This window comes from Thalassophryne amazonica, chromosome 2, assembly GCF_902500255.1.
Source record: "Thalassophryne amazonica chromosome 2, fThaAma1.1, whole genome shotgun sequence".
Lineage (NCBI taxonomy): Eukaryota > Metazoa > Chordata > Actinopteri > Batrachoidiformes > Batrachoididae > Thalassophryne > Thalassophryne amazonica.
Window position 1 is genome coordinate 108,195,492 of NC_047104.1, and position 12,549 is coordinate 108,208,040.

The window sequence follows — 12,549 nt, forward strand, 5'->3', positions numbered from 1 at the left end:
TTGCATAATTTATTACCACCCTTGAAAAGTGTTAGCGACATATTTTCTAAACACTACCCAATCTAGAGCCCATGAATCCCCACGGGCAACACGCTAGTTACTTTTATAATGCTGTAACTCAGTTCCTATCTCAGTTCCTTTTTGGGAGAAGTAACAAGTAACTATAACTAATTCATATTTCAAAGTAATGTGCCCAAAACTGGAAATAATGAGTCAATTTTTTAAACATTTAATTACATTACATGTTTATGTTACCTGTGATCATCTGCTCAGTGGCAGAACAAAGCAGTTTAGTCAAGTTTTGTGCCTCGTACAATAACAATAATAATCATGCTAGTTTGTGCTCACTAGGCAAGGCAGTTTTATTTGTATAGCACAATTCAACACAAGGTAATTCAAAGTGCAAATACTCCAGTGTGACTTATAGTCTGGAAAATACAGTATGGAGTCCACCGAAGGGACCTCATGAAAGATCGCAGATGGTGCAGAAGGTAGTTTTTTGTTTTGTTTTCTTACTGCTTGGTTTGTAGCGATGTGTAGTCAGTCAGTGTTAGCAACATCTACCAGGGTAGCCAATTATAATAGTATACAAATAATGAATGTTTATGAGTTCAATGGTGTGAATATTTCATGAGGTGAAAGATGGAATAGTATGTTCCAGCTTTCACCTCATGAAATATTCATTCCATTGAAAGAATGTAAAAACATTCATTATTTGTTTTATATAACGGCTAAAATAGATCCTTGTCGTTTGATATTATATGAATTTATAAACAACAGAAAAGGGACTTGCATTTTGTTGTGCGTCACTGGTGCTTTGTCATCAACAGTCCAACAAGAACTTTAAAAAGGTGTCCAAAATTGTTCTCAGTCAACTTGGAAAAACAGTTAGATAGTTCAAAGATAATTCTGACGACGTAGTCCGTGAACCCCCCCCGGCCACCAAAAAAAAAACAAAAAAACAAAGACTTTGTGTACTTCCTCAGTCCAGTGAAAAATTGCATTATAAATGTTCCCAGGTTTTAATCCTAACAGCTCTTCATGCCTCTAGACGGCTTACGGCGTAGTGGATTTGTTTTTGTTTTGTGTGTGTGTGTGTGTGTGTGTGTTAGAATAATTAGCACTGTCAATTAGCTCGTTCAAATCGTCATTTGTCAGCAAAACAAACTCTGCCATGTTTAGCTAAACACCGCCCCCACTAGTGTGTGCATGGGCGGGTTTGCAGTGTGCAGTGGTACAAAATGTATGGAACCAAATTTGCACAGTAAATGGAATGAATAATCCATGTCACGTGACATACAAAGCACCAATCAAATGACAAGGATCCACTCAGCCGTTATATAATACCTGTTAGCAAACAACACATTATGTATTTCATCCATAACACTGTTAACACAGGGAGCGGTAGGACAGTAGTATAATGTACGACTTATTAAACTGGACTCAACAAAGACAAAAGGGTGCAGAAACTGAAAAGTTGGCCTTTCACATAGTGCCGATGCATGGAGCAGCTGTCTTGGACTGTGAACTCAGGATATGTGGTGTTCAAACAAGTTGATGAGTTGAAATGACTTCAGGTGCATTCCATTTGAAGGTTCCTCCTTGTAACTGGGGAATGACGACCTCCAAGTGCAACTGGAACACAGCGCAAGTTTCTATGTTCAGCACCTGTGGAACACTCTTCCTGAATATCTGAGGTTGACTATATAATTCATTTAAATCAGGACTTAAAACATTACTGTTTATGATGGACTGCCATTAAATTACAACCATAAAGTCTTTTAAAGCTATAACTATTTCCTTGTATTTGTTTTAGTTGCCTTTTTTAATGTGGTTTTCTTTTTAAACTTCAGCCATTTATTTGCTTGTTTTTGATTGTCTTTTAAATGCTACTTTAATGCTTTGGTAAGTATTATTTTACTTTGTTTTTATTGCCTTTTTAATGCAGTTTCTTTTTAATATTCAGTCATTTATTTCCTTGTTTTTGTTTTTATGGTCTGTTAATTGCAGTTTAATGTTTTGTCAATGTCTGGTTAATGTATTTCTCTGCCCTTGTAAAGCCTTATGTTTGAATGGTGCTGTAGAAATGAACTTACCTTGACGTCTTTTTCAGATCATCATTTAGCTAAAAAAAAAAGTATTCGTGCAGCTGGAACATGAGGTATTTGTGATTATCTCCACAAAACACAACATTCATTAAAACGTCAACAGGAAGGACATCACAAACATTACTGTGAAAAAAAAATACATTTTATTAAAAATCGGTGCAGTGTAAAACTTGAAACCTGCACGTTTTTACTTGAGCCTTTTTCCACCTCAATGAATAATTATATCTCATATATGAGCATCCTGAGTTGCTTATGTCTGCACAGTTGTGCACGTGTGTTGTGCCTGTGGGTATTTATAATTTCTCAGACATACAAGGTGATTCATCAAAGAGTCGGAAGAGATCAGAAGTAATAAAAAGAGTGAAGAGAGCAGATTGAGCAGAGAGGCTGCTGGAAGATCTGAGGCAAGGGAATTTAAATTATCACCTAGAAGAAACTGCAAAAAAAAAAATTTTAAAAAGTTAAATCTTTTAATGTTTGAAAGATATCACATATCTTTCTGGTGGATGAAATGTGGTTCAGTGAAGTGCTTACAGCAGTTCTAATGTGAAATTATGTGATTCAGTTCTTATGGAGAGGTCTCACAATTGTTAAATCAAGTATCACTTTTGATCAAGTAACATCAAAGTGCCGCCTCAGTGAGAAATGAACATAATCACTCCTGACTTTCATCTTGGCTTCTTGACACATGTTGCTCTATGATATGGTTGAGAAGCGATATTCCTGAACTCAGTGCGACAGTTTTTGCACTACAATAACTTATACAACCCCTGGCAAAAATTATGGAATCACCGGCCTCGGAGGATGTTCATTCAGTTGTTTAATTTTGTAGAAAAAAAGCAGATCACAGACATGACACAAAACTAAAGTCATTTAAAATGGCAACTTTCTGGCTTTAAGAAACACTATAAGAAATCAAGAAAAAAAGATTGTGGCAGTCAGTAACGGTTACTTTTTTAGACCAAGCAGAGAGATATGGAATCACTCAATTCTGAGGAAAAAATTATGGAATCATGAAAAACAAAAGAACGCTCCAACACATCACTAGTATTTTGTTGCACCACCTCTGGCTTTTATAACAGCTTGCAGTCTCTGAGGCATGGACTTAATGAGTGACAAACAGTACTCTTCATCAATCTGGCTCCAACGTTCTCTGATTGGTGTTGCCAGATCAGCTTTGCAGGTTGGAGCCTTGTCATGGACCATTTTCTTCAACTTCCACCAAAGATTTTCAATTGGATTAAGATCCGGACTATTTGCAGGCCATGACATTGACCCTATGTGTCTTTTTTTGAGGAATGTTTTCACAGTTTTTGCTCTATGGCAAGATGCATTATCATCTTGAGAAATGATTTCATCATCCCCAAACATCCTTTCAATTGATGGGATAAGAAAAGTGTCCAAAATATCAATGTAAACTTGTGCATTTATTGATGATGTAATGACAGCCATCTCCCCAGTGCCTTTACCTGACATGCAGCCCCATATCATCAATGACTGCGGAAATTTACATGTTCTCTTCAGGCAGTCATCTTTATAAATCTCATTGGAATGGCACCAAACAAAAGTTCCAGTTTCATCACCTTGCCCAATGCAGATTCGAGATTCATCACTGAATATGACTTTCATCCAGTCATCCACAGTCCACGATTGCTTTTCCTTAGCCCATTGTAACCTTGTTTTTTTCTGTTTAGGTGTTAATGATGGCTTTCGTTTAGGTTTTCTGTATGTAAATCCCATTTCCTTTAGGCGGTTTCTTACAGTTCGGTCACAGACGTTGACTCCAGTTTCCTCCCATTCGTTCCTCATTTGTTTTGTTGTGCATTTTTGATTTTTGAGACATATTGCTTTGTTTTCTGTCTTGACACTTTGATGTCTTCCTTGGTCTACCAGTATGTTTGCCTTTAACAACCTTCCCATGTTGTTTGTATTTGGTCCAGAGTTTAGACACAGCTGACTGTGAACAACCAACATCTTTTGCAACATTGCATGATGATTTGCCCTCTTTTAAGAGTTTGATAATCCTCTCCTTTGTTTCAATTGACATCTCTCGTGTTGGAGCCATGATTCATGTCAGTCCACTTGGTGCAACAGCTCTCCAAGGTGTGTTCACTCCTTTTTAGATGCAGACTAACGAGCCGATCTGATTTGATGCAGGTGTTAGTTTTGGGGATGAAAATTTACAGGGTGATTCCATAATTTATTCCTCAGAATTGAGTGAGTCCATATTTTTTTCCCTCTGCTTGGTCTAAAAAAGTAACCGTTACTGACTGCCAGAATTTTTTTTTCTTGATTTCTTATAGTGTTTCTTAAAGCCAGAAAGTTGCCATTTGAAATGACTTTAGTTTTGTGTCATGTCTGTGATCTGCTTTTTTTCTACAAAATTAAACAACTGAATGAACATCCTCCGAGGCCGGTGATTCCATAATTATTGCCAGGGGTTGTACATATAGTGAGTGATGTCAAGGGTTTGGTAGGGTACTTTTCATCACATAGCCTAATAAAGTTAGTATTTACCTGTTGAAAAAGAGAAATGACTTTGCCGAGGTGTAGTCTATGAAAAGTTATGGAAAGTTAAAATAGGAAATTAAATTTCACCAAGATGATGCTCCCCTTGCTCCGGGTCCAAACACATGCAGGTTAGGTGTATTGGAAACTTTATATTGGCTGTAGGTGTGTATGCGAGTGTGTGTACCCCGCCCTGTGCCCCATGACTGCTGGGATAGGCTCCAGCCCCCCCAGCGACCCTTAATTGAAGTAAGCGGGGATAGAAAATGGATGGATGGATGATGTTCCCCTTTTCTGCATTAAACATAAACAATGGTGAAATTTCAAAATAGTTAATTCATTCCCAATTCCTGCTGCTCTCAGAGTCAGTTAAATTGGACTAGATTAGAACAGATTAGATAGAACTTTACTGATCCCTTGGGAAGACTCCCTCAGGGAAATTGAGGTTCCAGAAGCAGTGTACAGCAGCACACAGGGTGAGAAGCACACAGAGTACCAAAAGTGAAATGGAAAAGAAAAACTGGAAATGGAAAAATAGAATCTATTCTGTCACTGGCAATAACTCACTATTTGATCAATAGTTTTACAGCTTAGTTTAGCAAACCCCAAAGTCGGCTTATTCTCGCTCACTTGTTTATTGCTGATTTTATCACATAACTTGACACACACACACACACACACACACTCATCTTCAACCGCTTACTCCAATTGAGGGTCGCGGGGGGCTGGAGCCTATCCCAGCAATCATAGAGCGTGAGACAGGGTACACCCTGGACAGGACACCAGTCTGTCACAGGGCCACACGGAGGCAAACAAACACATTTCCACCTGCACATACACCTACGGACAATTCAAAGTGTCCAATCCACCTAACCTGCGTGTCTTTGGATGTGGGAGGAAGCCGGAGCACCCGGACAGAACCCACGCAAACACGGGGAGAACATGCAAACTCCACACAAAAAGGCCACAGGTGGGAATCGAACCCATGACCTTCTCACTGTGAGGCAACAGTGCTAACCACCACTAAGCCACCGTGCTGCTAACTTGACACCATTAAAGAAAATAATCGTCTCAATGCAAAGAATGTCAAATGCCAGAAAAAGTATTAAACTAAAACTGTGGCCATATTTGATCATCTGTCAGCCAATCACGTGACGAGGTTTGTCATTCGCATGTATTTATGCTTTTTTGTCAGACCATGAGACATATTTTAGTCAAAGATTTAGTGAGGCAACAGTACTAACCACTAAGCCACCATACTGCCATGTAAACACCAATAATAAACAAATATTGTGAATAGTAAAATTATTAAAGTACCTTGTAATGTTGCTATTTACTTGCCATTTTGGGTGTCAGACCTTTGCATTGTCACCTCAAGCCAAATTAGTCTAACAATTATCTGGATTACAACACAAAGTGAAATGAAATAGTGCTCACTGTGAAGTGTCAAGTCTTTGTAAGTCAAATATCAAAACATACTGACGTGTGTGTGCAAAATGAAAAGTAGAGCGTCTAGTATTCATACTGCTGGCATCCTCCTCTGGGCATCAAAGTGTCCTTGAGCAAGACACTGAACCCCATCCTCGTCCCAAACCCAGATAAAATCAGGAACGGTTGGCATCAGGAAGGGCATCCAGGACACTTGTAATCTTAGCCAAAACCATAGAGTTTATCGACCTCACACAAAATTGAGAGATGTTGAGAAAGAAAAAGAAGTCTGAGGGGGATGTTTTATTTATTTATATTGTCTGATGTAGAGAAATAAATTCAACAAAGAGTAAACCTGGCAACATTTCAAACAAAAATTTTATTTTTTCTAATTTATTTTATGTTATTGATTTTATATTATGCTGAGTGCTTCCTGCCACACCCAGTTTGCCTTCTAAGTGGGGGTGTATCTACATTTATCTCTTGCTGGCTGTGTGTGCTAATACTGAGTATCGGCCGATACTGAATCCCGATATATTTTTATTTTCTGGGCTATTACACTTGTATAGTACACCGCCATCACATTAAAGTCAATCAGGTGGATGTGCTTGACAATTCAACAGCTCTGCAATCCATTTAGAACAAGGCAACTTGTGGCTGAACATCCCCCTCTGAAGCAATCTAATGTATAAATTACATTCGTAATCCACAAAAGGACGGATGGACACACACACAGGTGGCGCGAGATGGTATCTGTCCAAACCATACTTGGTGTGTATTTGAGGAAAAGCAGAATGTAAATATGGTTTTAAAATGTAACACTGCCCATGAACTAGCAGCAAGCACTGATAAAGCGCGGCTACAAATCTGTCAGCACTGTGCATATAAAACAGAGAAAAATGGAATACAAACAGATCTCTGGGTAATCTAGCCAATACCGAGCAATCAAAAAGTCCCTTAATTGGGCTCGGTGCCAATTGCTGTTATTGGATTGGGACGTCCTAGGCAACCATCCTTTAAGATTCAAGATTTTCAGGGCAGACGGGTGCCCGGCACCCGTAGCAGACTCCCAGACTAGGCTTAGGTGTAAGAGAAGACATGGTCTTTATTCTAGGCTCTGGTTCGGTACACATGTGATCAAGCAGCGGAGCAGAGGTACAATCAGGATCAGGCAAAAATGCAGTCATGGTTGAGCAGGGGTCAGAGGCACGAGCAAACACAGACATCTGAGGTAAGGCAAGAGGCATGGTCGAGGAAAACAGAGCAAAACACGGTACACGGCAAGGCAAAAATCGGGACTGAAAACGAGAGCTGGAATGTGGGCAAAGCCGACAAACTGGCAGGGGAGTGATGGCTGGGAGATGTTTAAATAAGAGTGGAGTTAACAAGGTGCACGTGAGGAACAATCTAGAAAAGGATGTGGCCAGTGAATGAAGATTAAACACAGTGCAAGATAGGGAGGAAGAGAGTGCAAAAAGTGAAGTGATGTAGGATACAAAGATGCGTGAGAGGGGACCAAGAGTGTGAGTGAAAGAAAACAAAGAGCGGACAGAATCAAAGTGTGAGACAAAGAGAATAGCAGGTGCTGTGCTGAGGAGTGGGAACAAACTAGGAGGGGCATGAGGGAAACTGAGAACTATGAACAAAAGTAAAATAAAAACTGAGGGCAGAATAACATAACCAAGAACTGGACATGAACAGGAGAACAAAACACAAACCAAGAGATAATATGTGCGTGAGAACTGAAAATGGAACATAAATACTTAAGCAAAACTAAACTAGGAAAACAAAGTGGTAAACAAGCTATAAGAAAAGCAAACTACATGAAAACCCGACATAAAGCATACTGTAATTGATAACACAAATGAGAAAAGCAAAATAAACAAGTGATAAAACAATAATCAATAATACAAATGCAAACCAGCTGAACAAAACTCGAACAGAACTGAACTTATAGCCAAAGTATAAAAGTAACAAAGAAACAAAGTGACAAAGCAAAACAGAGAATAAACACATGATGAAAATAAAATAACTAATAAATCAAAGCTGGAGCAAATGTAAATGAAAAGAAAGAGGGGCAAAGCCCCGATCGGGGTCAAAATGTGACAAGATTCAAACAACTTTTTTGTTTCCTAAAAGGGCAATTCATATGACACCCAATTTCCTCAGACAAAAATACAGCAATTAATCCACAATTAATACTATTTGAATGTGATAATGGCACACATCAGAATTAAAACAGCTGCACATATCAATTTGATTGTTTATGTATGCTAAACTTTGAAACAGTCCGTCATCCGAATTGAGGCAATGTGAGTATGGGCTGCAGCAGTTTCATGCTGCGCAACTGAGCTTGGAGGGTGGAGGTGGGGGGTTGCTGCAGCCATGCTGCGCGGCCTCCCAGAGGGGGAAGGGAGTGGCAAGTGCGGAGACTGGGGTGGGGAGCACAGACAAAGGAGGGGTAGGGATGGGGAGCGTGCGTCATGTGTGCAGATGAGTTCACATCAGTCTCTGTCTGTGTGTGCGTAGAGTCTGGAGTGGCTGTAGAGGAGGGCAAATGAAGAGGGAGCCAAATGCTTCACCAAGGCTGTTGAAATCCTTCTGGTGGAAAACAGCAGGGCATTTAGACTTTTGGTAGCTGATAAGGCTGCCATGTTTGGGTTAGGCAGAGAGACACAGAATTTCAATACGGCCTCTCTTTAACCGCCCAGATCCAATTGTGAATATTCACTGGTCTCCAACATCAATTCCTTTGCAGGGCAGACAATTGCTCCGAGATGGTTTCCAATTTCATTTAAGTTCAAAAGTTAACGCAGTCTGAGATTGTACCGCCTTGCTCACCTCGTTAATCATGATGGACAGATGTGGGGTTGTGGTTTTGGTCACAGCCATCTTGCCAATTTTCTGGTAGGTCAGGGCAGTGCATAATCCAAGCAGCAAAAGACCTCCTACCATAAAGGCAAATAAGAATAAATCCTAGACATCTTCCACAGAGAGTGGTGCCAAGCACGTGACACGCCATTTCTCCCAGGCGTTGAGAACACAGCCCGCAGGATAGGTTCCATCTGGGCACACAGGGTCCCCCAGCCCTGATTCCTTGTTGAAAAAATGGTGTCAATTCCATGGTTATTCCAAATATAGCTTGAAGAATACGCAGTGTGGTGAAGTTGGGACTTTTGAAGGTTGGGGCAGAGATAGAGAAAAACACAGAAGGAGAGGAGAGAGGAGGAGATGTGACCACCCTCGGCAGAGTCCCAAGATGAAATAACAGTTAAGACTTACAAGAGGGCAGCGTGGTGGCCAAGCTGCTAGTGCGCTTGTTTTCAGAACAGAACGTTCCTGGTGCCAAACCACCCCTGCCCATTCTCTGTATAATGTGGAGTAACGTTAGGAGGGGCATCCAGTGTAAATCTTGTGCCAAATCAACACACAGTTCCATACTGGATCTGCTGTGATGGCCCCAAATGAAAAAAGGGAGACGCTGAAGGAACAAGACTTTGCTGCTGCACCACCTCACCTCAGGAAACTTTGGTGTCCACTGTACACTCTGACAGGTTGGCACTAATCTCTCACATACCAGAAATCATTTCACTTGCATCCATTTCCTCAATACCACAGCTTTTTGTGCCAGTCCACTTCAAAGGCAAGGACAAGTGCCACTCTGATTGGTTGATAGCATGTTTGGACTACAATACGTCTATGAATAATGAACATGGTACAAGTAAATCCCAACCCTTTTGAACACAGCATTCAGCTTAGTGTCAGTATTTCTCACTACTTAACAAATCTAGAATCGGTGTGGACACTGAGATTGGACAACAGAGTACAAACCAGCTAAGTGGTCTCACACAGCATGCCTGAGTCCAAGTGTAATGATTCATAACACAAGAATCAAAAATAAACTGCTTCAAAGATGAAGATTTATTTTTACAACAGGAGTTTGTCCATGCACACACATTGAATGGTTGGACTCTGAGGATGACTCATGAATTTTCAATCATATTTATTATATTTAACTGTAAGAAGTGGAAAAAAGATATTCTTTTTCACAGTATGATCCATTTAGAGCATGACACCCTTCCAACAGAAGATCACGCTGTCACCACTGTAACACTCCAAACGCATGAGTCATTACTCTAGTTTCTTTTGTGTCTAGTTACTTTTGTAATAATTTCCACCCAAGATTGAACAAAGTCACTGTCAACTCTCTCTCATGTGAGGTTATGCCTCACTATGCAACAGCCCAGCTCACTTAGACTTGACTTTGGTTGCCCAGTTAAAGTCTGTATGGCCACTGAACAAGTCGTCTTGTGAAATGTTCTACATGCCTGTTTTCAAGTTGTAATTAGGATTATGATAAATAAATGAATGTTACCTTTAACAGTGAAGAGATGGCTCTGAAGTGAATATGAAAGCAACTTGTTGGTGGGCAAACAGAAAATATGTAGCTGATTATTGATTGTTCAATGTCTTATTGGGTATGTTGATTTACAAAATACTGCATCCACACATCACAGCTGAGCATCAGCCCACCACCTTATATGAAGAAAGTTGGTTAGATAGATAGATAGATAGATAGATAGATAGATAGATAGATAGATAGATAGATAGATAGATAGATAGATAGATAGATAGATAGATAGATAGATAGATAGATAGATAGATAGATAGATAGATAGATAGATAGATAGATAGATAGATAGATAGATAGATAGATAGATAGATAGATAGATAGATAGATAGATAGATAGATAGATAGATAGATAGATAGATAGATGTTGATCCCTTGGGCAAAGTAAAAGTAAAGTAACAGTAAAAAAAAATTGCAAAAACAAAAACACTGCTCTGGCCATACTGCACTGAAAATGATAGAGCATTTCGTGGTATGCCCACTCTCATCTCGACCTGTCGTCCCGACCCTCTCGCCTCCTGCTACTCCTCCCCCTCTCCCCGAGTTCAGAGTTGTACAGCTTGATGGCTCGGGGGACAAAGGAGTTCTTGGCTCTGCTGGTCCTACTTCTGGGGAGGAGCAGCCTATCACTGAACAGGCTTCTCTATGCACTAATTGTTGGGAAAGTGTAGGTACACGGACCCACAACAGGGGGCGCAAATGAACGGACAATGGAGGAAGTCAAATAACAACACTTTACTGTTGTGAATGGGCACAACAAATACAACAGATTACAACAATGGACAAAAAGCCAAATCACAAAAGGTGTCGTGTGGGCAGGCTCGAAGATAGAAGACGTCTGTCCAAAGTAGAACCAGAACCACACGATTTCCTCCGCCACCAGACCCCGGGAATACTGGAGCCGCTAAGTCCCGAACTCCCAGGTGGCCACTGCCTCCGCGTGTCGGACCTAGTACTGCTGGCGAGGAACAAAAAAACAATTAAATGTGGGCGCGTTTGCACCCAGCAATCCACACGGCAGGAAAACTACCTCCACCTCTCGTTGGAAAAAGAGTCTGTTATACAATGCACAAAGTCACAAAAGGTTACTGTCGAAAAATCCCACAGTCAGCCGAGAACGTTACCTTCCAGGTAGAGCGATATCTCGGCAAAGAGGTGGAGACGTAGTCCTGCTGATGTACCCCTGCTGATCAGGTGATTGGTAACAGCTGTTGCAGGTGATGTGTGACAGCTGTCACCCTGGCTGCTCCTGTGAGGCGGCTGCGCCCTCTGGTGCCTGGAGCCCGCACTCCAGACAGGGCGCCCTCTGGTGGTGGGCCAGCAGTACCTCCTCTTCTGGCGGCCCACACAACACTAATGACAGTCTGCAGAGGGTGACTGGCATCATCCATGATGGCCAGGAGTTTTTTCAGTGATCTCTCCTCTGCAACTGTCACCAGAGAGTCTAGCTTCATGCCGACCACAGAGCTGGCACGCCAGATCAATTTGTCTAGCCTGGAAGATTCCTTTTTGGATGTGCTGCCATCCCAGCATGCCACAGCATAAAAAAGGACATTTGCGACCACAGACTGGAAGAACATCAAGCCTGCTCTGCCCCCTCTTGTTCAAAAAAGTAAATTTTTATTCAAGTTGATTAAACACCCACCCCAAATTAAATAATTTTGTAACCGAAACACCATAAGGTGCAAAAAATAATGAGTTTTCATGATGTTTTCTCATCTCTTCCACGTCTTACCTGTGACAACGACACTGGTGTGCGCTGGTAATAGAATTATACTCTATGTCATAGGTGTCAAACTAATTCCCGAAAGGGCCAAGAGGGTGCAGATTTTCTTTGTAACCACCAACTCCACCAGGTGATTTCATTGATGAACTCATCCTATCTGCTCAAACGGATGTTAATCAGTGAAATCACCCGGTGGAGTTGGTGGTTACAAAGAAAACCTGCACTCTCTTGGCCATTTCTGGAATCAGTTTGACAGCTATGGTTTATGTTGAAATGTGCTCTTATTTTGAAGGTGTACCAGAAAAATGGCTAGCTTTGTGAAGGTTAAGACTGCTGGTATGCTCAGTGTCTCACATCACAGTTGCACG

At 40.9% G+C, this 12,549-nt stretch overlaps 1 protein-coding gene across 1 annotated transcript in view; it reads right to left on the bottom strand.

The window, feature by feature from the left end:
- syt7b (synaptotagmin VIIb) overlaps window positions 1-12,549 on the bottom strand; it is a 482,744-nt gene that overhangs the window by 367,087 nt on the left and 103,108 nt on the right. The gene's annotated exons all lie outside the window — the stretch shown is intronic.